The 25,754-nt window shown below is 40.3% G+C and overlaps 1 long non-coding RNA gene across 3 annotated transcripts in view; it reads right to left on the bottom strand.

The window, feature by feature from the left end:
- The window catches only part of LOC142032772 (uncharacterized), a 98,529-nt gene extending 81,935 nt beyond the window's left edge, over window positions 1-16,594 (bottom strand). Inside the window, exon 1 of one of the 3 annotated variants that reach the window (XR_012650983.1) lies at window positions 16,297-16,594. This is a non-coding gene — a long non-coding RNA (uncharacterized LOC142032772). Of the gene's footprint in view, window positions 1-15,427; window positions 15,543-16,296 lie in introns of those variants that run through there. The other 2 variants (XR_012650981.1, XR_012650979.1) reach the window with 2 other exon arrangements.
- Window positions 16,595-25,754: the final 9,160 nt, after the last annotated feature.

The following is a 25,754-nucleotide window of genomic DNA, read 5'->3' as shown; positions in this document are numbered from 1 at the left end:
TTGCAAAATGGTTCCACGGTCCCTTCTATGAAAGCTATGCCATTTGTAGCTTTGAATGCAGAGGCACGGGTGATGAAATTTCATCCTCTAGAACAGCCTGAATGCCAGTAAAGAATTTGACATATACAGCATTACCAGCTGACCAAACGCACAACTACCTTGCACGCTCTGACTTTACACTGAGATATCAGGTGTCATAAGAATAGGCTACATGGAGATGTTCTGATGAATTGAAAACTGATCTTAAAAAATAAAATTCAGGTTCTGAATCTAGGGGATGATTCCACAGTTAAGTTCAGAAAACAGGCAGGGGCTGTCCTTCTGCTTCTATATACGTTACAGGTCTATTCCCAATTCCAAATATATATATCAAAACATATATATATATATATTTATCTCTCAAACTCCTATATATACATCTACAGGTTTGTTACTCACTCACCATGTCCTTTCTAGGCTGATGTGCAACTTTCCAGTCTTCTCTGGAATGAGTGTCATGGAACAAGCTGTTAGCTGGGAATTTATTTGGAACACTCAGAGATTTACCAGCGTCGTAGGAAATTGCCCTACGCTGGCAACTAAGCACTACGCAGCCACTCACTCACTCCCCTCACAGTGGGATGGGGGAGAGAATCAGAAGGGTAAAGTGAGAAAACTCATGGATTGAGATAAAGACAGTTTAACAGGTAAAGCATAAACTGCACACACAAGCAAAGCAAACCAAGGAATTCATTCACCACTTCCCATGGGCAGGCAGGTGTTCAGCCATCTCCAGGAAAGCAGGGCTCCACCACACGTAACTGTTACTTGAGAATAAAAATGCCATCGCTCCAAACATCCCCCATCTTCCTCCTTCTTCCCCCAGCTTTACATGCTGAGCACGACATCATACGGTCTGGACTATCCCTTTGGTCAGTTGGGGTCAGCTGTCCCAGCTGTGTCCCCTCCTGACTTCTTGTGCCTCCCCAGCCTACTTGCTGGTGGGGTGGGGTGAGAAGCAGAAAAGGCCTTGGCTCTGTGTGAGCACTGCTCAGCAATAATGAAAACATCCCTGTGTTATCAACACTGTTTTCAGCACAAATCCAAAGCATAGTCCCATACTAGCTACTGTGAAGAAAATTAACTCTATCCAGCAACAACCAGTACGCCCAGTTATCTCAGAAGAGCTTAGCTGTGCTGCTGCTTTGCCATGGAGACCAGGACTCAAAAAACCAAAAACAATTCAGGGTATTTAGTCCCTATTGCACCTTCCTGTTCAAAAGGCCAATTTTCAGAATGCTTCTTCTACAGGCTTGGGGAAGAGTGGCTGGAAAGCTGCCTGGCAGAAAAAGACCTGGGGGTGCTGGTTGACAGCCGGCTGAATATGAGCCAGCAGTGTGCCCAGGTGGCCAAGAAGGCCAACGGCATCCTGGCTTGCTTCAGAAATAGTGTGGTCAGCAGCAGCAGGGAGGTGATTGTTCCCCTGTACTGGGCCCTGGTGAGGCTGCACCTCGAGTCCTGTGTTCAGTTTTGGGCCCCTCACTACAGGAAAGACATGGAGGTGCTGGAGCGTGTCCAGAGAAGGGCAACAAAGCTGTTGAGGGGCCTGGAGCACAAGTCTTATGAGGAGCGGCTGAGGCAAGCGGGGTTGTTTAGTCTGGAGAAGAGGAGGCTGAGGGGAGACCTTATCGCTCTCTACAACTACCTGAAAGGATGTTGTAGTGAGGTGGGTGCTGGTCTCTTTTGTCAGGTGGCTGGAGATAGGACGAGAGGAAATGGCCTCAAGTTGAGGCAAGGGAGATTTAGGTTAGATATTAGGAAAAATTTCTTTACTTAGAGGCTTGTCAGGCATTGGAACAGGCTGCCCAGGGAAGTGGTTGAGTCACCATCCCTTGGAGGTATTCAAAAAGCACGTAGACGGGGTACTTCATAACATGGTTTAGTGGGCATGGATGATGGTTGGACTCTATGATCTTGAAGGTCTTTTCCAACCTAAATGATTCTATGATTCTTCCTACTTTCCAAAGGCCTTCTCCGCATGCCTTCCTTAGCATCACAGTTATACCTGAGAGTCTCCTCCCCGGTACATTGGCAAAATAAAATTCATATTGAGTTTTACAACACTCACCTATTTCCTGCAAAGCTGGTTACAACTTTGAGATCTCATTAGTCAGCTTATAACTACATATTTGAGAAACTGTGTCATATCGAGGGCCATTGTGCACGTTGGCCACCACAGATGGAAGATTGCAGTGAGGTGGGTGTTGGTCTCTTCTATCAAGTAACTAGTAATAGGATGAGAGGAAATGGCCTCGAGTTGCAGCAGGGGAGGTTTAGATTGGATATTAGGAAAAATTTCTTTACTGAAAGGGTTTGTCAGGCATTGGAACAGGCTGCCCAGGGAAGTGGTTGAGTCACCATCCCTGGAGGTATTCAAAAAGCGCATAGACAAGGCACTTCAGGACATGGTTTAGTGGCCATGGTTGACGGTTGGACTTGATGATCTTAAAGGTCTTTTCCAACCTAAATGATTCTATGGAAGAGGTAGCAAAATCTAGCATCACAGTTCATTGAAACGTTTATTTCTGTATGCATAGACTTACCATGCAAACCTAAACTCCACCCAGTGCACCTAACACAGATGAATTGTGTGCAGGTGCATCCGTGAGGCCTGCAAACTACAGAGCATAAGTTACTACTGCCTTGTGGGCATACAATGTTTATACAGAACTCCCAGCGGAAATCAAGGTAGCAGCAGTTAATTGCTATGTATATTTTATAGGAAGCTAGGATAATTTTTCAATGGGTAACATATGGTGCACTTTGCTGTGACACAGTACCTAGACTGTCACAGAGCTCACTCCAGTGTTAGGCAGGTGTGTGGGGAAAACAGGGACAGTGGTAGACGGGTGTGTGTATTTGACATAACATGAGAGAGACATTTTTTGTTTTCAGGCATGCCTGTTCCCCAAAGATGAGCTACAAACCTTCCCAGGGTCAACGTCTCCAGTTATCTTCCATTGCAGTCACCACATCTTACGACTCTTCTCATAAAAAAAGAAATTAATCTTTTATGGGCAATCACATTTTCTGCCCCCATAACTCTTGCCAGAAAAGTGCTCAAGATTGCATAGAAATATTTTTTCTTATTTGCAGCCTAAATGTATTCATGATCAATCCATATACTCGTACCAGTGCTGCTTTTTAGGCTAAGTAGTTCCTTGTTTCTGGTAAGCAGCAGTGATGATTTTTTCTCTTTTTTCAAGGAAGTAGATAGCACTGAAGATAATGAATACCTTAAATTCATACCTTGATATGGAACCACGTTCTTCTAATAAGCATTTCAAATAAGAATTTTCCATTTAACTGTGGAAAGTGAAAACTGGAAATTTTGCAAAACTCAAAACTAAAATTATTAATTGTGAAAAATCATAGAAGACAGGGAGAGGAAACTGAACTTGCAAAAGAAAACAATATCTTTCCACAAAATATTTCACTAGGTGTCTTTATGCTTTGTTTTCTGGCACTGTGGTGTCTATGTGTCATGGTGTAACCCCAGCCAGCAACTAAGCACCATGCAGCCGCTCACTCACTCCCCCACACACCCAGTGGGATGGGGGAGAAAATCGGGAAAAGAAGCAAAACTCGTGGGTTGACATAAGAACAGTTTAATAGAACAGAAAAGAAGAAACTAATAATGATAATGATAACACTAATAAAATGACAACAGTGATAATAAAAGAATTGGAATGTACAAATGATGCACAGTGCAATTGCTCCCCACTTGTTGAGTGACACCCAGTTAGTCCCTGAGCGGCAATTCCCCCACCCCCATTCCCTCCCAGTTTATATACTGGGCATGATGTCAAATGGTATGGAATACCCCTTTGGCCAGTTTGGGTCAGGTGCCCTGGCTGCATCCCCTCCAACTTCTTGTGCCCCTCCAGCTTTCTTGCTGGCTGGGCATGAGAAGCTGAAAAACCCTTGACTTTAGTCTAAACACTACTTAGCAACAACAGAAAACATCAGTGTTATCAACATTCTTCGCACACTGAACTCAAAACATAGCACTGTACCAGCTACTAGAAAGACAATTAACTCTATCCCAGCTGAAACCAGGACACTATGTCAATTTTGACTAGGAGTCCCATTTTTCTATGTCTAAATTCAGAATTAATTCATTTGGGGGCAGATTTACTCCAAAGGCAGTCAGAGACAGCCCATGCAGAAAAGCTACATAATGAACCAACCCAATCATGGCAGCTGCATTCTCTGTACATTGCCTGTTTGGTCAGCTCGCAAGACATGAACAAGATGTGGATTGGCTCTGGATAAGTTGTGCTGATGTTCTGATGCTGGTTCCAGCTCCAGCATCAATTCCTAGCTCCAGTAAGCAGCTGAGCAGCAATGCAGCAGGCCTGCTGTAAGCTCAATTCATGGAATAAGGATTTAATCTCCCCAACCCCTTCTTTACACCATTTAAAGAGAGGTGCTGTCTCATTGTGTGTTCATCTTTTCTTCCTACAATTAATATTGTCCTTGTTTAATTTTTCAGAAACTAGTTCACTATTTTGACAGCAGAATTGCCACCTCCTAATGAATACAGACCTCTCTGTATATTGATGTAATGCATCCTTTGCGTGTACTGGGTTTGATCAGTTATTTAAATAACTAAAAATTACCTAAACAAATCCAATCATTTGATTTGTGCTTTTAAGGCTAATTAATTTATTACCACCAAGAAAGAAGTAAAAAGTTAAACTCTTTTTGAAACCTCAGACCATAGGCATTTCAGCTCTTCACAGTGGCAGATAGCAGTTGTCATATATTGTGAATATTTATACTGTAGGAGAGGACTTTCACATGACAGGAACCTCAAGACCCCATGCAAATTGCTAGGCCTAATATACCTCATCCAAAGTGAGCAAGTGAACAGGATTGAGAAGACATGTCAGAGCCAAACTTCAGCTTAAGTCAGAATGTGGAATTACGGCATGAAGGATCTAAGTTTATTCCCTTACCTTTTCTACAAGGGTCTGGTTTTAGTAATTACTTAAATAAAATTCATCCTTACTCAAACTTTGCATTTTAATGGAACTTTGTATTTGCACTTCCTTGTACAACATTACTGAAAAAAACTATAGGGTGGATGTGACCAAACTTGATTTATACCCTGGCAATTACTGAATAGTATTTGGACAAAACAATACCATAGCCTAAGTGGTATTGGTCCTTATGTTCGCTTTGCACTTAAGAGTACAATTTGCCCACAAAAAATAAACAGAAGGCTTGAAAACCCTATTTGAACTTATAAATTTGTGCTTACATATAGCTATGTACCTGCCATGGAACCTCTGTATCTGCCTATAGGAATCTGGCAAGTCCTTAGCCTGTTTGGGAGATAGCAGCCAAGGAGAAGAAAAAAGGAGGACACAACAAAGGGGACTAATCAAACACAGCACGAAAAGAGATCTAACTGAAAACTTAAATGAACAGCTCAAGAAAGTAGCTCATAAGCAACTAATACACTGCAATATGTCTGCAGAACAGACTTGTTAAATAAGGAACAAACTAACCACAGCCTTACAGATCAGTCACAAACAGAAAAACTTTATCAAATTCACAGTACAGTTCACTGGTGCCTACTTCGCTTCCTTAGAGGAATCAGCAACAGAGTTCTAAAATATCAAAGAGGCGCTCTATGCTTTTAATCCTCCAGTTTACAGGTTAAGTCATGTTCACAACACATTCTCCCAGGACATACAAGAAGGACTTCAAATCAAAAGTTGTAGTTGAATAATACATAGTAAACTGATAGGAAGTGCTGGCAAGGTTGCAGGTTCACCAGAAAGCATTAGAAAGCACCTCTGGCTCTGCACTGACAGGAGAGATTGGGTATCAGAGCAGGAAGCTGAACATTTTCCCATTGCCTAGCCCCAGGGAGTACGTTTGCATCTGAGCTTTACCTCTGAAACCAGTGGACTTATCCCTCAAGAAGGCAACTTTAATGCAGAAACACCTCCTCGTAGGTGCTTTTCTGTTTCAACTTTGTGTAGAAGAAACCCAGATCACCAGCTTTTAGATGGTTAAAGGTAGCAAAGAGAAATCCCACCTTCAGAACCTTCCAAAGACCTTATTTGCAACAGCACTGCATCACAGGTTCATGGCTTATATCCATTTACTTTATTAGCATTACATTATCCCCCAGACATACCCACTATGACAAAACTTTAGAGTCCCAAAGCTTAGATAATTGAGATCAAGCATATCATGAAGAGCATGATACAGGAAATGCTGTTGCTTAATAACGAGACTCATTTTTCATTGCCTGTGAACAGCAGGAACAGTTTTTATTGTATTGGATCCCCACACATTGCTGGCCACTGGCCATGAGGGTTTTGGGTTGCTTTTTTTTGTTTGGTTGGTTGGTTGGTTGGGGGTTTGGCGGGGGGTACACTGGTGGTTTCTTCTTCAAAATCTATACACAGCTTGGAACTCTCTTTGGCTTAGTGCACAATAAAGCTCAAAGAAAAATACAAAGGAAATTCAATGGAAAAAAAATCTTGTAGCCTTTAAGACTTATTTTTCAGGTGCACCTGTTCAGATGCATTGTTCCAGAATAAAACTGCTTTGCAATAGGGAAAGAATGAGAAATAAAAAAGTCATTTGCAGAATTCTAATTCACCTATAAGGATGATCCTATTAATCAGCTTTCATATTGTTCCCAGTGACCTTTTTCTTCCTGTCACACTATTACTACCCTACTGGTGGTTTTAAATCTTCCTTCCTGCATCACTGAATAGGAAGAAAATAAGTTAGTTTAGAACAGACCATGACCCCACGTACATGACAGACAAGTGCTGACTAATGTTGATTAATTTCTTCTGAATCATGTTAACATTACTCTCCAGACCCCATCACTTCAGCTTTCAGTGACATACACAGTGACTGCAATCACAATCTGATAAGAATACTGGAGTGTAAATTCAGGGCTTTTGTAATAACAGTCTTTCCTAAACCAGAAAATCACATTTTTCTAGGCTGAATTTTCTATTCAGCATACCTCACCTTCCATTAGCACCATAACGATATTTCCTGGTGGTCATGTCAACAAGACTACAGATTATTCCTATGAATATGAACTTGACAAAGTTCTGAAAGCTAAAAAAAATCTTGCTAAGTAGCAGCTTATACACCATAAAATGTTTTAAATTAATCATGTCTCACTAAAGTTTTGCATCTGGTCTCATTTGCATGACCTATGCATGGATGTGACTCCATGAAGAGCATTTCTGAAACAGATGACCTTGGAACAAATAAAAATGAGTGGTTTTAGAAATATTTCTGACTGAATAAATAAAATGTTTGGAACTGCATTAGTTACTTCATCTTGGTCACGTTGGTTTTGTGTTCAGAAGGAAGAGATATGATGTTTTCTTTCAACTGCGATTTACAATATATTTAACCATGGATAGAGATTTGTTTAATTTTTTTTTTTTTTTTCTTCAGTATCAGGTGCCAAAAAGAGCCCTGAACAGGACCAGCAATTTGTTTTTCTTGGGATACTGTGTAACAGTGTCGAGGATTCTGCACAGGCTTTCTTTCCTGTCCTGCTGGACTACACTTAGAACTTTTACATAACAAGTTTTCAGCATATGAACCAATTTTTCTTTGTAGATGTGACCAAAATACATCTTCTAAAAGTAATGGACTCTCAAGTTTTACTTACAATATAGATATTACAAATCCAAGTGCTTAAGTTTGTGGCTGGATTTGGATTGACTATTTCCAGTGCCTGAGGTCCCTTGGAGGTACAATACATCAGTAAATATAGTAAAAAGGAGTTTACCCTTAATAATTCTGACTTCTGTTATCTTTAATGATTTGGCTGATTTTGTCTCAGTCTTCTTCCTGCCCTAGTTTTGTAGCTAGATGTCACAGCAGTTTAGTAAGTATCCTGGTTTCAGCTGGGATAGAGTTAATTGTCTTCCTAGCAGCTGGCATAGTGCTATGTTTTGGGTTCAATATGAGAAGAATGTTGATAACACACTGATGTTTTTAGTTGTGGCTAAGTAGTGGTTATACTAAGTCAAGGATTTTTCAGCTTCTGATGCCCAGCCAGCAAAAAGGCTGGAGGGGCCCAAGAAGCTGGGAGGGGACACAGCCAGGGCAGCTGACCCAAACTGGCCAAAGGGATATTCCATACCATGTGATGTCATGCCCAGTATGTAAACTGGGGGGAGTGGGGCTGGGGGGATCACTGCTCAGGAACTAACTGAGCATCTGTAAGCAGGTGGTGAGCAATTGCACTGTGCATCACTTGTATATTCCAATCCATTTATTATTATTGTTGTAATTTAATTATTATTATCATTATTATTTTCTTCCTTTCTGTTCTATTAAACTGTTCTTATCTCAACCCACAAGTTTTACTATTTTTTTCTGACTCTCTCCCCCATTCCACTGGGTGGGTGGGGGAGTGAGTGAGCAGCTGTGTGGTGCTTAGTTGCTGGCTGGGATTAAACCACAACAGCAAGGTAATGCAACAACTAAGAACAGAATGTAAAGAAGAATAAAGAACCTTGGCTTTGAGACCACATGGACCTCTATTCCATGAGGTCCATTTTCATAGAGAAAAACTTTGTAGACTAGAAGGTATTATTGTCCTCAAGATTATATCATGTATTTTAACTGGGCATCACTGACAGAATAAAGGACTGATGATTGTGAGGAGAAGTGCCAGCACTAGATCTTCCGATTCCAAATAAACTTGAAAAAAACCTCAGAGTTTCAACAACGCAATGAGATTAAGTTGCCATTTGCATTATTTCCTAATGATCACATTTCTAACAACAGACCTTGAAAGCCCAAGACCAACAAACATTTTTCGCCCTCTTCTCTTGGCAAATACACTTCAGACAGCCTCAGCTAATTAGGCTTACTGAGCAGTATAAACTGCATATCAATAACTTCTGTTTCTGGGCTTTCTGAACCGTGTGGATGGAGACTGCTGTAGCCAAATGGATATTTGGGGTGTATGAGTCAACTAAACCTGCTGCAAAAGCATTTGATTCCAAGCAAACTCAATATGAATGCTTGCCTCACAAATTTGGATCTGAGATACAACTGGTCCTCACATTAGCCATTTCTTTATCAGTTGCCAGCTTCTCTGACATGGGCTCAACTGCCTATCTCAAGCCAGGGCACTGTAGTACAAGGCATGTGCCAGAAATCTTACGCCAGACTAACGCGTGATGTGTTCACCATGTGTGCTTAGACTTTTCCTTTTTCTCAATTAGATTATTCCAATGAGCACCTACTGCCCTAGGCTACATGTCTGTAGAGGTTCATTATTCCAAAGAGTCTCTAAAAAAAAAATAAAAAATCTCAAGTGTAAGAAGGTTAGGTTATCAATTACAGCTTCAGAGTCAGTATTTCAAGGGGATGTCAAACTAGGCTATAAAGTTGTAGCTATGATTTTACTTCCACGGAGTTATGTTCCATGGGTGCAAATAGCTGAGCATTAATAAAATCCCTAAAATTTTACATCAGAGATGTAAGTCTGTTAGACTGCCATGCAGCTATAATGATGTGTCAAGGTGCATCTGAAGGGCTAGAACTGATAATAGAAATCAATGCCTCCATGTCAGTTATCACCCATTACCTTTCAGGCCCTAGTCCAAAATTCAATCCAGATTGATGCATAAAGCGAGTGCAATCGTTAAATTGTGCATGTAAAAAGTGAGATGCCACAACAGAAGCTGACAAAAAAAATCCCACTCACTGATTAGGATACGACTGCTCCTTGCAAAAGCTGACGCACCTGACTCTAGACTATAAAGGAATCATTTCCCCGTTACCATGATCCACAGATTGAAGATTTGCCCATGGGTGCTAGCATCAGTCCTTTCAGATAATTTATAAGGAAAAAGTGGCCCTATTTAAACACAATTTTCTGCCACTGGAAGAAGCCGTGCCTCCTTTATTCAAAACCTTTTTTCTATCATCGACTTGAATTCAGCCAAGGAGGGAGAAATCCACATTTGCTACCTAACAGCACAGTGCTCAGGCCAGCAGGTTTTAAGTGAAGATGGACAGAGGCACATGCACTGAAACAGCCCATACGGTGAAAATGGATCACAGTGGAGAAAGGAAACTCAGGATTCCTGAGCTGGACTGAAGCAGTTATGGGCAAGCAAAATGGAAAATATCTAAAGAATATTAGAAGCATTAAAATCTCAGAAAGAATTATTATCTCTATTACTAAGAGATCTTGATAATCCTGGGATTATCAAACATCTTTCTCATAAACCAGTGTCATCAGACAGCAAAAACACATAAATCCCAAACCGATATCTATTGCACATCATCATTTTCAAACTTCAGGGCTGCTGTTGTTAAACACCTGCATCTATGTTTAGTCACTGAAGTAAAAGATTTTTAAAGTACCAATTCATGTGGAGATCCCATTACATTTACTGTGAACTGACACTGCTGCTTACCTCTGAAAATCAGATTACTTGGTTAGACTCATACCTTTCAAATTAGCTGTGCAGATTTCAAAATGTTGCTCATCAGGCTTCTCATCAGGTTCAGCCTTATTCCCACTGAGTTTCATGATAAATGTCTCAGAATCAACTAACTCTATGATCCTGAACAACTGATGGTATACAAGATCTTTCTAATCCTGTTATTTGATACAGAAACCTCTTATACAAACAAGGAACACTATCACATACTGCAGAGCATGGCTATGCATCTCTTGTTGCTCCTTGATGTTTAGCTTGTTAAACCTCAAAAGGCTTAATCCAGTTCAGAAACATGTACAAACTAATCATACAGATTCTTACAGGAACATTTAAGTGGAAACTATCTTACATTGGAATTGTTTTTCAAAAAGCTATCTCTTTGCATTTGATGCAAAATAATGATAAGGTTTGGTGAAACGATAAAAGCACTGAGAACATCTTGATCCCCATGTCTGCCAGTCCGTATAAAAATCTGTATCTTCTTTTGCACAAATCAGTTCCTAGTTTGGAACTTAAAGGATCTTCCTGTCTTCACACCTGAAACTGAAATGTCCATATTTCCTTTCTAGATACACTTCTCCACATCCCCAAGAGTGACATTCAAAAATCAATATACACATATATATTTGTGTTCATAAGTATGTGTTCGTATGTATTTATGAATATACATATATACACAAATATATACACTTATATGTGAACATGAACATATATATGAACCATAAGATAATACCACCAGAACGAACAGAATTCTGACTACCTTATAAAAATGCAGGGAAGCCCTTCTGGTAGCAGCCATGGTACAATGTATTCACACGTAACACCTTTTCAAAACCAAAGTGATGCTGTACCAGTGGTAACTAAATTACATAGCAGTCAGATTCCAAAGAAATTAGAGCTATTTTAAAATACCATGAAAAACAAGCATAACTTTCAAGCTAAAAAAAGCCACCTTGTAGAAAAAAGATACATAAAAATACATGCTAGAAAAAGCCTTTGAAAAAGAAAAGCTCATCTAGACCAGAAGTAACTACTGTGTCTTTAATTCTCTGCCTTTAGTTGTCTGTGCTCTTGTGGTGGGTTGACCCTGGTTGGATGCCAGGTGCCCACCAAAGCCGCTCTATCACTCCCCCTCCTCAGCTGGGGGGGAAGAAAATATAACAGAAGGCTCGTGGGTCAAGATAAGGACAGTTTAATACAGTGATAGCAAAGGTCGCGCGTGCGAAAGCAAAGAAAAAAACAGATGATGTTATTCTCTACTTCCCATCAGCAGGCGATGTCTAGCCACTTCTCGGGAAGCAGGGCTTCAGTACGCGTAGTGGTTGCTCTGGAAGACAAAAATGCCCCCCCCTCTGTCTCCCTTTACTTAGCTTTTATATCTGAGCTGACGTCATATGGTATGGAATATCTGTTTGGTTAGTTCAGGTCAGCTGTCCTGATTGTGTCCCCTCCCAAGATCTTGCCCTGCCCCAGCCTGCCATTGAGGGGAGGGCAAAAATGTTGGGGAGACAGCCTTGATGCTGTGCCAGCACTGCTCAGCAGTAGCCAAAACACTGGTGTGCTATCAACACCTTTCTAGCTACTGATGCAGGGCACAGTGCTATGAGGGCTGCTGTGGGGAGTATTAACTCCATCTCAGCCAGACCCAATACAGCTCTCGTCTTGAGCTTTTGTACCTGGCTTATACCACTGGTGTCTCAGGCATGGATGGAGGCAGCTCCATTTCTGACCCAGGGAAGGGACAAGAGGCTGCTCTCGTGCCCTGTGGCTACCAGCCATGCTGCCCTGCTTGCTGGTGTCTGGGGAATGGGGCCCTGTGAACCCACTGCCACAAGGCTCCCTCTGATTTTATTTAAGATTATGATGGAGGAGACCCCAGAAGCTCCAGCTTATCATTCTTCCACCCCTTGGAAGGAAACAGTATTGAATTCCCTGCCTGTGAGGAAGTTCAGCCCTAGAAGGAACCTGCTAAATCTTATCAATGATACATTTTTACCTGTATGAGGAAATGCTCAGGCACTATTGGAAATCTCCGGTGAACATAGTTCCTACTTTTAAATATCTAACATTTTATTGCTAAAATATTAATACAAGTGAGGAAATGTCTACAGAGGCAGTGGCTCACATTGTGTTACCACTCATGCCAGGCCACTTTATCAACGGAGACGATTGTGCAGTCCTGATAGAGATGCCACAACAACAATGATGTGCCAAAATGCAGTGACTCCCCTCTGGATAGGGAGCCTGCTGTGTTAGGCGCAGGCTCCATACACACCAAGGAGTTCACGGCTTTAGCCATGAATCCTTGAAAAAAATCAAAAGGCAATTTGTTAAGAAACACAAGTTCAATAAATGGTGTAAGATCCCCTATTTGTCTTTGTGAAACAAAGCTTTCTTTTTAGACTGTAGTAAAAGCATTTAAATAATTTTGAAGCTATTACTTTTAATCAGTCGTTGCAAAGAACTCAGGTTCATCTTTATAACCCTATATAATGGGTAACACACATTAGCACAGAAGTATTTTCAGCTTCAGTTAAAACACAGAGTTCTAAGCCAGTGTCTGTTTTCACAGGTACTCCATATTCCTTTTTCAAATCTCCCAGCTGTGAAAAAGCAGCAAGTAAACACTTTCATTGATAAAAAAAATATATTTTCTGCGGCCTGTATTATGTAAACAGATGTGTGTGCAAGTGTATGCATCTGTATCTGTTTGCATATGATTAGATCTATGGTAAAGATGGAAGCACTTGGCGTCATCTAAACAAATATTTTCCATACACATAAAAAAAAAAAAAAAAAAAAAAAAAACCAAAAACCACAACTCCATTCCAGTGTGCCCATTCCTAGGAGTGGCAGGTGCAATATGACAGACACGGGGCTAAAGCTCAATAACAAATCCTGGCACAAGTAATGAGGCTGTGTAAGCTGAGTAGTACAATCTGGTTTAGCTATGCACATTATCAGCCAGGTGCAACCAACACTGAGCCGATGCTACCACATGTGTCAGTCTCAATATGAATTTCCTGTTGTCCATTAATCCACCCATTCACTCTCTACACCACAACCCTGTTTCTTTGACTTGGGCAGTGGTATTCATATTGCTTGGGCCAGCAGACAGGTTATAACATAGTGAGCTCTTCGATGTAGCTTGTCCCATCCACATAGCCAGCTATAGGGCACTATCTCCTAACTGGTGGCAACTGAAAAGCTCCTGTTGACTAAAGCAAACCTGGATCTAACCGCCCACCTTCAAGGCAGAATCTGTGCAGCTGCCATCAGGTGTTTTTCTCACCAGACTTCAATACCTGCTTTTGATATAGACGGTAACTCAATACATTTTTAAAATAAAAGACTTCTTAATACAGTCCTCCAACATTTTCTGTTTATTATAAAATATGTGTATGCATGTCATGTATCATGAATGTGAAAACATGTGTGTGATGACTTTGGCAAGGGTTACCAGATAAACATGAAATCCTAAAAAAAATGAAATTAGATACCTGAACCTAAATTAGCATGAAGCTAAAGATGAATGTGACAAAAGCCAGGCCCAGCACACTGGAAGCAGCTATTGTGCCTCCTGCTCAGCCCATCCTGCTTCCGGGAGGAACTGCAAACATTGCCAGCTGTGAGGATTTGAGATGACACCTGCATCCTAGTCCAGGAGCCAACCTGCAGGATGCTAACGTCCTAGCCATCAAGATTTTGTTAATCAGCCCAACAGTCCTATCAGAGCTTTTTGTTTACATTTAATCACTTTCTTTTGTTGCTACTTTCATAAGAAGAGAAAGTTTTGATTGCTCACAGAGTCCGTAGCAGCTGCTATGGGATTAGCACATCACTGTAAACAACTTTTAGTTGTTCATTATTTATGGGGCAAATTTTACCCAAAGTGACACAAAGCTACTCCAGGTTTAGCTTGTCAGTATGTCACAGTCAGGTTTCTGAGTGTCACGGTCATCTACCACAGAGAAGACTATTATTAAATATGTATCTATAATAGTCCCCGAATAGATGCAATGTTAAATAGCATATTGAAGCCTTTTTTTTTTTTTTTTAAGAAAGTATATCACTTCTTTTAATTGCAAAGGTCATATGGCAAATCTGCCATGTGCAAATGCAATCATAAAATTTTCACAGATACAAATGTAAGTAAAGGATTAATCCAGAGGGACTAGTGTGATTATTTTGGCAAATAGTATACTGCAAAAAATAGTTTTTAAATACAAGATCAATTTAGCAAATTTTTCCAACTGTAAAAAAGGAATACAAAATAAACAAAATAAATTTAGGATTTTTGTTTCAAATGACCTTTCTTAAAAGTTTCAAAAGGGTAAAGCAATAAGAAGATGGAATGAAATATTTAGTTTCATGACAAATTAAATGTTTCAAGTCAACTCAAAACATTTCCAGGCCAGAAACCAAACAGAAATATCCCATAATCCCGTAACACTCATGAATAATACTGAAATAGATATGAGTTATAAATATGAATAAATTTGAAAAATGCAACGCCATGCTATTTCAAATCCATTATCTTGATTTACAAATTGTAAACCTGCATTGGTGTTCTATCCAGATCGTAGTTTGGCTCAAGTCTAACACAACTTTCTGTTGAAGTATTTGAAGAGCTTATTATAGCATAACACAAAAAGGAAAGAGCCAAGCCTGAGTTTCAGAACATTATTTTTAGAGCAAAATAAGAGTAATGGTTTATGATGGCCTAAAAGACAATTCTGCCTGACCCTCTGACTGCCTGTTATGGCTTTACTCTGGACTGCTAGGAAGAAATGTTACTATTACCAGCTATTCATGTAGGAGAACACACCTAATATTTAGCCCCAGAAGCCATCACTGAGCCCACAAAAGCTGTAACCATGGAAGGGTATGAAATAGCATCTAATCCACTCAAAACCTACCTGGCGCTGCTGCTTTCCAATACAAGGAGGTGAAAAACCCTGAGAATCTTGGAGGGAAAGCACTAAGGTGTCAGTAGTGGCTGGAAGACCCTGGAGCGAGACAGGGATTGACTGGAGGCACAGGGTAAAGCACAGACAGCTGGGGGGTGTAAATATAGGAGGAAATATGTCCCCTTGTGCCTCTGAGATGGGACACTTTATTTCACAATATTGAAGAAGCAAGCTCCTACTAATACAGCGTAAGAACAAAACATATAGAAGAGTCCTATTTCAGGAATGCCTAGCTAAATTATAGCTAACAAATAGACAAATACTTCTAGAAAAGCCAGCCTCCATTCATGTGAAAATATCAATGGCAAAATAGAAGTTACTATAAGGATGGCATATGGTAAAAAGAAGGAGCTTAATGCTAAGAAATTGCTGTTAGGAAACAAATGGATTATCTAGCGAAAAGCAGTCTGGACTCCACTGTAATAAGTTGTGATACACTAGTGTGAAGTTGATGTTAGAAGAACTCCAGACCCACGCAACACTGATTACTTCAAAAAGTATGGAAAAGAAACTCCTTTAAATATAAAAACTGTAAAGAAATACTGTGGGCATACATTACAGGAGAAAATGTAGACTTGAAAGACAGAAATCTGTGAATAAAATTTCACCTCAGCACCACTGCAAAATTACTCAGCAAAGGCGAAATCCTGCCTGGACGTTCCCAAGTCCACCACCCATTTCCCAAGGAGAGACAGAATCCTTCCCTCTAGGTTGGCTGACAGCTTGTCCCTGCAGTGAAATAAAGTAACCAAGGGTTTCACCTGCAGTCTTTCTGTCCAGAATACTTTCAGATCCATGTCCTGGTTATCCAAACCTACCCCAATGCTCATGCAGAACTGGTCTGATAGTTTCACCATGGGCTTCAGGAGGTGGTAGAGGCTCCCCATTTCATGTCTTCCCTAGCCACATCCAATGCAGTTGTACTGGTTCCAACTTGCTGAAAACCACAGCTATTTTGTCAGAAAGCAATTGTCATTCTAAAAAGCAAGTGCTATCTGTAAAATATTGCAATGCACACACCGCCACATCTGGTGCCATTGGATGGTTGCTAAAGATGTTTGTAAGAAACACTGTGCCCTAACATAACAATCTTATTGCACCCCTGAACAGCTCATTAGAGATGAGAAAAATAAAATTCAAATGGTTTGGTCTTGCTGTGAGACAAGTCGATTCCATAAAAGTTCTGCCTGTCTGGGAATGAGGAGACCAAGAAAAACAAATACCATAGGTAGCCTGGAAACTGAAGAGCCTCCAGGGAGCCACTGAGGTAGAGTGTCATCTGACAAGGCAGCAGGAGAGCTCAGGGACTGTAAACACGTACCAAAAAAGTTGGGAAACAATTGAACTGAATTCTGGGCACCCATGGAGAGTGTGAAGTAATGGGAACCTCAGAAGGTTATCTAGCTAGGAATGGCAAACAGCAGCAAAACAGAGCTATGGCAACAGAGCCCAAGGGTGTGAGCTGGGGACTCACCAGGAATGTCACACTGTAATGACACACACAGGCCAACGGGGAAGCAGTTTTGTCCAAAATGAGTTATTGCATACAGGGGGCTGAAATCACTCTGTGGGTTCTGCCAGTGAAATTCAGGCTTACAGTTTCACTCCCGTCTCTTAGGGCACGTCTACATTGCATATTTGGCCTGAAGCCTGAGCTTAGGGGCTTTGGCCTGGCCAATCTCCTGACTGATTGCTGTTAGAGTCCAAATTAGCACACAACCAGCATGCCTCCCTGCTGAGAGGAGGCAACTGAGAGCCGAGAGGCAGTAAGGAACAACTCCTTAACCCACTTCTCAGCTGAGTTTGGACTCCAAGTGTATGAGTGCTCCTCCTAAGCTCCAATGCAAAGTCAGTATGGGTTAGCCCAAATCCCTGTGGCCCACAGCAGGGCAGAGGGAGTGCTTACCTTCCATTAGGTAGAGCTGAGAGGCACCGAGAAGCTGGGCCGTACCACCTCTCAGCTGCTGCTTTCTGCTCTTAATGCTAATTTCTGTGTTGACATTGCATCAAAGCATCTGAGTGCACCTCAAGTCCAGGAAGGCTGGATCTTTGCTTCTCAGAAGAGAAACCTCAGTGTCACTGACCAGACTGAGGGCAATGACACTATTTATTTAACAGCGTGGATGGTTGGTAAACGGCGACATAAACATTGATTCAGGCCCAAGCCAAACACAGAATGCAAACCTGGCTCGAGTGGGGCCCAACTTCCCAGTTATTTTACTCTGCCGAGAAAGCAGAACAGCAATTAAAGAGGGATGAACTGACAGTGGATAAGCACAGCTAAACGAAAGGACATGTCTATAACACACCATTACTGCCACAACAGAAGTAGTGCTAAGCAAGCCTATAAATACTCTTCAAATCATGAAGATACTGGTTGGGCAAAGATATTGAATTCATATCAGGATATAGCACAGCTGAATTAGCATCAACTGCTTCCACAAACTATTTAACTAGGTACAGTGCCCAGCAGCAAAACTGCACATCTTACAGCCTTTCAAAAGAAATCTCTCCAGGCTCCTCCTGCATTTGCCTTACCTTTTGATGTTCTACCAAACAAGTTAGCAGGCAAGAACGTTCCAAATAAAAAAAGAACAATAATTAAATGGTAGAAGAATGCTAATACAAAGTAAACGTCAGATTATTGATTATAACAATTTTTCAAAAAAACCCAACTCCAAGAAACACAGTGTTACAAAAGGGGTTTGATAAGTAACATGTGACCATGTGAACATTTGAATGTGATCAAAATTCATCTTATTTCAGGCTTTAAAGGACTGTAACAAAGTGTGTGTTGAGTATTTACTGACCAAGAATAACTCAATGAATAACAGTGAAATAACAAGCCAATTTCAGAAAATCATGATGTTTGCACAGGATTAATGAACAGAAGAGTTGCAAAAGTCACCAAATAAGTTATTTTTTAGAAATTATTCACTCAGCTCTAGCCATGATAATTAATTACAAAATTAACAGGCATGTGACAATAGACTGATTAGTTTATAATGTGCCTACCCTGAAATACAATTAATTAAGGAAAGACAATTGCGATAACAAGTAGCTGAGTTGTACAATGAAATTAGATCTTGCCTTTTAATTATAAGAAATTGTATCCTCACCAGTCTGTCCAACCACTATCCAGGCCAACCACTACACTGCCAAAGAACAGACAACACACTTTGGCTAAAAAGGGTACAGAAAACAGAAATCCTTGTCAAAGAATACACACTGAATCTACAAATAGTGCATGTCTTCTTCACTGGCCCTGGAAACTAAGTGTTAAGTACAGATATTATGGATCAATAACAACATTTTAAGAATAAGAAAGAAAATACTATACCCAAGGCTAGCAATTGTGTTTCCACTTGCTACCCCCAGAGCAGACTGCAAGGAAGTACAGTAATGATGAGAAATGTATCTGATGGAAATTAGATCTGCTGTTATTAGCCAATGTACAATATATCATGCCTCAGTCCTATTTAACTGATTAACATGAAGCAAGTTATACCATGATTTAATTCTTGCCAGAATGAAATGCAGTTAACTACAATACTTTCATATGAGATGTTGGAAACTGGCTTGACTTTTCTTTAAGACTGACCACCTACTTACTGAAAACTTTCTCTACAGATGAGGGAAACACACAAACAAGAACAAGCAAATGGTGCCATGACATCAGAACTAGTAAAATTGCACTTCTGCAACTGGGTTCTGCAAACTCCGACAGAAGATTTTTTCAGAATTTAGGACATTTATAAAGTATTTCTCCAATATGGACACCAATGCCAAATAACATATAAGTTCAGCATGTAGCCTTTTACTTTGCTAGAAAACTTACAGGATGTAATTATGGGATCTCTTTTATGTATACTCCTCTCATCTACTACTCAAACTTTTTGGAGACTTAATGTTTTTCTGATATCTCATCCCTGGGAAACTGAAATTAACCACAAATTACAATCATGCAAGCCTTGTTTCCTCAGGAAACCAGACTACAAAGAAGCATCTGGATTCACCTGCTGCTAAAATTCTCACTCTATTCATGTTTCAAGCTTTTCAGTTCATCCCTGCAAACCTAGGCAACTTGAATATTCACCTGAAAACCAGGGGTTTGGGGTTCTGACCACATCACAAAGTCAGAAGCTTCAGAGATTCATTAAATGCCAATGAAAATACAGCACTATGAAGCAAAAAAAACATTTGAAATTACAGCACTAAAAACTCCACTACCAAAATATCCCAATACATTTTTGGATTGGTGCCATTCCTATGTTGCAAATTCACAACTATTTTTGGTTTTGCCTTTTTTTTTTTTCCTTTTCTTCAAGGCTATAAACTCAATAGTTTCTTCTGGGGATTTGCTCATTTTGATGCTTTTTAAAAATGTATCTGCCTTTACACAAATGTTGGATATCTCAGTTTTGCTTACACATTTAGTGCTCAGATGATTTGCTCCGATGGTGACGGTAATCTGTGAAATTGAAATATGCAACAAAAAGCTCATGTAAAAGCCATTCAGAAATAAATCTGAAAACTGGAACCAAGACAAGGGATGATGACATGTCTATATCCACTTTACAGAAACACAGAAAGTTGGTGGGCTTTAGTTCATCAGCACTCACACTTACAAACTGTGGAAGCTAGTTTATAGTTTAAACGTACCCATTTGCTCCAGCAGCCTCTATGGATCAAAGGGGATCCAAACGTAGAAAACAGTTAGGAAGACTAAAGACATTAGAAGGTTCTACAGCAGTACTACACAGCTGGTGCAAAGAACTACTGCATCTCAAATGAGGATAGAAAACAAATTATTAGCCCCCTTTTCTATGTTTACAGAGGGAGAAGGATAGGGACTAAAATCAAATTCAATCAGAGAAATGTCCATTAGTAAAAGTAAACATGCAAAACCATAAAAAGCTCAGACATTAGATTCTGTCATGAGTTGTCTTTCTGGAAAGCTGAGATTTTCAAAATCATCACGTTTCTTAAATGAAGGCACACTGAAATAATACCTGCATATTTGGGGTTTGGGGAGCGTGATTTTCACTTCAAACATCATTAAAATAAGAAATGGGTCATTTAGACACTGATCGATGGACATGACATTAATGAAATAGTGCACCTCATTTTTCTTTTTCTTTCTTTTGACATCAAGAGTCTTGTGACAAACATCTAAAGAGAGGCAGCATGCACTCTATCAATATTATCTGATGATGATGATCCTTCTTTGATAAATGCATGAACTGAGAGATTTGGGTATTTCCATGGCAACTTTAAGTCTTTGTTTGTCTAGTAAAGAAAAGCATCATCAGGAATATCAATGGCAGATCAGCTTCCTTTACTTGCATGTAGGAAGAAAGAGGGATCGAGAGTGACAAATATGAAGGCTGTCATACTTGAGATACACCTTTTCTTAGTGGTATAAATTGGTTTCTAGCTACTCTAAGTACAACACAGTTACATGCTCTCTGCTGTATGCAACTTATAACTCCCACCCTGACCACTAATGTAAAAATTAAAGATGTGTAACTTATCTCCTCAGTCTTGATTAGCTTGTACACACTCAAATATAGCTTCAAGACTCAAAATGCTAAGTGCTTAAGAGAAAAAGGATCATGGATGGTATCATTAACTGCATCCCAACTCCCTGAAAACCCCTTCATGTCATGATCCATTAGCCGTAGCAGTGAAGATACAGATTACTGGCTTCATTGTACACTGTGCTTAGGTAAAGGTAAATGACAAATATCTTCTACAAAGGAAGGTCCAGGCTTTTTTGAGTGTCAGAATAAGTGAAATATGAACAATCAGGAATAAGAAAGCATGCAATCATTGCTTTAGTAAGCTCTTTGTTTTTTACTTAGAGCCAATGTTTAATAAATAAGTCAGTTACAATAAGCATGTAATGATACAAGGGGTCTGGAGGTACAGAGCAAATGGGACTGTGCACATTCATGGCCCATGTACTAAACTGGATCATGCCCCACAGTACAAACTTTAATCTTGCCATGTACAGCAACAGACGTTGGCCAACTGGAAAGGAATGCCTTACCATAAGCAAAATAAAATCTTTAGCAACTGAAATGTTCTAGCATTTATCATTCTTGCTGTAGTAGCATTCTGTATGTGTACATTTCTTTTAATGGGTTTTACCTGCAAAAAGTGTCCTAGCAAATTTTAATTAATTTCCTGGTGCTATGTGATGAGCATGTTCAGATGATTCTATTAACAGTGTTGTCTCTGATTTGATAAAGACAACACACACCACACATATTTAATGTTTTTTAAATGTTTGTTTCTCAGTTTGCCTTATGAGCAGTTGTAAGCTTGGAGAAAAATCTGTTTCCTGCCAACTTTTCAGTCCTGCTCCCCATGTCACTTGTTTATGAACCTGATTTATTATGGGTAGACTCCTCAAGGATATGCTCTATGGCTCTTGTTAGTTTATTTTTTAGTAAGAGTAATACAATTATTTTTTTTAATACTTGAAAAAGTTAAATGGGGCCAAGTTGTTCAATGGTTTACACTGGCATCATTCTGCCAGGCTTCAAGAGAATAGTGATGATTTAAACCAGCTGCTGATTTAGTTCATAAAAGAATCTGAACAGCAGGTAGAAGTATTAATTACTCATTGTGAGAAAAATAAAATGAAGTCCAAGAGCTCAAATCCTTCCCTTTAATAAAAAGGGGAGCCTGCTTTAGTTACATTTTATGATTAATGACTTCGCAGACTGGGGTAGTACTTGCCCTGTTATGGATGATCACAAAAGCATAATATCCCTGGAAATATAAATCAACACAACATCATACTCTCTCTACAGCCCAAAAGAGGGAAAGAGTATACTAGAGGAAGTAGTCTCTGGTTTGGTGGAAAAGAATCCCTAGATTTCAGTTCATGCTTTAAAGGCAATTTTTGTATTCTACACTACCCAGTAGCAAAAATGCACAAATTGTTTCTGGAGCAACAGATCTCCCTCTTCCTATGTAAATATACAGAATATCTGGAGGAGAATAGAATAAGAGTCACTATTTCTCTCTGACTTGAGGAATATGAAGCAGAACAGTTCTTGAAAAGAGGGGAGGAAAGAGACTGCTAATCCTCAACCTCCCTGTACCAAAATAGGTTAGAGCCTGCTGGACAAAGCAGATGAGGGAACACCCTTTGAACCATACATAGGATCCGATTTCACAGTTTGCAACACAGGGCAAGAGCTCCATTCAGGACAGATTTACAAGTAAAGCTAAACAAGCTATCTCCTTACTACTGCTTTCCCCACTTGCCTTTGGAGCTTGCAATAGCTGTGCAGTTTGTTTCCCCTCACACGTGTCACTGAGACTGCATCTTTCCTATTGCAATTACAGAGGTAACATTGCAGGGTAGGATTTACAAACCCACTGTGTGTTGTGCAGAACCTTCAGTTTGCTGAGTTTTCAGCTTGCTGGTGATCCAGGCTTTCACAGATCACCAGGTGTTTCAGTTCTGTCAAAACAGAAGCACCAGACAGATTTCTGGCTACCTGGCAGCAGCAGAGCTCAATATGATGCAGTAGCAGAACAGTTAGTGTCAGCGAGGATTCGAGTTAGGCACTTCCCTCATGCACTGGAAGTAGAATGGGGTTTTGAGAATTACAGTTTGTGGTTTAGGAACTTAAATTGGTGTTCAAAGGTATGCATACCCTTCAAGCCATTGTTAGTGGAAACTTAAGCCCTTACTTTGTAAAATAGTCCTAAATGAACCAGAAGTGACCTAGCCATTCTAGTGTACTTGTTCCACCTGAGCTGATTTACCCTGCTTATACCAAAAAGAATTCACACTCATCTATTTGTCCTGTCAGACATGCATCCTTACCACCAGGCTATAACTGTTTGTTGTGTCTCTTCCACCTCCTTTTTCTGAAGCTATTCTGTAGGCATTTCCACCTACCACTTGGACTAAATTAGAGACACTATGCTTAGTGACGGAGAGGCAAAGTGTCTTGCTGTGGACCCAAAAGCTTTGCTCAAAGCTTTGCTCAAGGTTTGTTCACCTGAAAGTCTAATCCCAGTTGATTCAGCTGTCAGTGAATACCTGGTTATTGCAGCTGACCACACATCATTCCTCCAGGTGTTATTCTCCCTGATGGGCCACCTATTTTAGGGTGGGTCTTTGAACTCTGGAAAACCCTACTTGCTGCTGCTCCAAGCCCTTGCATGGTGGTTACGGACCTTCTTAAATCCTTTTGTGGACTTTTGTCCTCAGGGAGCTACATTCTGTCTGAAACATCTGTATTGCTGAGTTTATTGCAGAATCGATTGAAAATACTGCCTGTTGTTCCAGAGAATAACTTGGATTCAGACTGTAGGCTTCATGTGTCTATGATGCTCAGGGGGATGAGCCAAGATAAGCAAAGAATAAACCGTTTTATCTGAAATTGATGAATTGAACCCTGTTCACGTATTTCTGTGTCTCCCAAGAAGGGCAACATATCTGCATTTATGGATTCTTCATGAAATGACTTGGGCAGGCTGGGGGACGGGGCGGAATATCTTTGAACCATCACACTGCTGATACAGATACTATTACCATAACAGCTGTGAAAATGAGGGCTCTATCTAGCAGAAAATTTCCATCAGCTCAATTAACTGCTGTTCAGTAGTCTCTGCAGATAGGATGATAATCAGCAGTTGTTGCTGGAAACACAGGACAGTTCATGCACTTACAGATCTGTTAAAGCCAAACACAAATACTAGCAGTCAAGAGAATCAAGCAGATTGCAGATGCTGCTTGGAGAATAAAGCCTTCAAGATGCTATGCAGCGATGGCTACTTGCTAAAGAAATAAACCAGTGCACGCACTGTATATCTCATATTAAGCAGCAAGAATGTGTCCTCATATTCCTTACTCAGAAAAGTCCAGACAATCATGTCTCAGCCTGAAAACCTCTTAGAAAGACTGATGAAAATGACTTTCCATCATCAAAAAAATATTCACACCTCAGCAAGAAGCTAAATAAGGACACCATTCTGGGAGTGTCCCAGACACTGAACTATTGTCTTTAATCCTCTTACTTAAATACGCACAAGCACAGAAATCTCCTAAGGTGCTTAGTGCTGTATTTGGCAGAAACAATCCATGCCTGTACAAAGGTAAGGGAAAAGAAACTAAGCAGACACGCCTGCATTCGTGAGCAGAGAAAGTTCATGGACTGGGTCAGCAGACTGTATGCACAGAGCGGATCAGCACACAGAGTAACAGGCATCCTGACTGCTTTCTGACAGTATGGCTGGAGCTCTCTCCGGAGGCTCATACACAGGCTGGGTTTCAGATCCCATGAGGCACTGGGGCCTCATGTGCAATGCTAAGCTGGCCTTTCCTGGCAAATCCACTCAAGAGCCACAGCGTGGAGGGGGATCATCCTCTGAAGCAGATTCTAGACTAACAGCAAACTCTCTTTTATTCTTTTGTTCAGTTTTTTATGGCTTTTTGTTTCTGCAAAAGGTCATTTGAACCCGGCAGAATTTCTGCTTGCAAACTCTGCTACACAAAAGCAGCTGGATCCACCCAGTATGTCACTGTTTTGCAGAGCAACTTAAACAGCAGCCTAAGCAAGACAAGCGCAGTTCTGTACATGTTTCCTTGTCTTCTCTCCCATTCTTCTCTTTTTTCCTCTTTCATTCCCCTTTTATCTTTCATCCTCATTCTTTAGCCATTGTATTTTTTTCCTCCTTTTTGCAATTTCACCTCCTTTGCCATCTCTAATTCATCTTCCCTACCTGTGCTACTTCAAGAATAGTTTATGCACTCTACAGAGCTACCCCGTAGCTAGTGCCACATATATTGGAGGCACACACTTTCCTCTTAGGTGTTGGATTCTGCTTGGACTTGCACCAAAATAGCAATCTGGATTACTGAGAGATAAATGGGAGGAAAAAGTGAGAGCAAACCTAGGTGCATGCCTTCAAATAGCACATATGGTTTGTTTGTTGGTTTGGGGGTTTGTTTTGGGGTTGGTTGGGGTTTTTTTTTGGGGGGGGGGAGGAATTGGGTCTGTTGGTGGGTTGTTGGGTTTTTTTTTTAAACTCTTTTCTGTAGCGATAATACATTAATATTAGGAAAAGCAACTGAGTACACATCCACGAGCACTTAAGGGGTCAGAAAGATACAATTTAAGCAAAATATGATATGCAAGACTAAAAAAAGACTAAATATCTATAAAGTCACTACAAAACATTGTGAACTCTTGGGGGGTTTTAGCTGGTTTTAATATCCTAAATTAATTTTTCTACCTCTATAAAG

This window comes from Buteo buteo, chromosome 7, assembly GCF_964188355.1.
Source record: "Buteo buteo chromosome 7, bButBut1.hap1.1, whole genome shotgun sequence".
NCBI classification, from domain to species: Eukaryota; Metazoa; Chordata; class Aves; order Accipitriformes; family Accipitridae; genus Buteo; species Buteo buteo.
The sequence above is the reverse complement of the archived record's forward strand: the minus strand, read 5'-3'. Positions and strand labels throughout refer to the sequence as shown.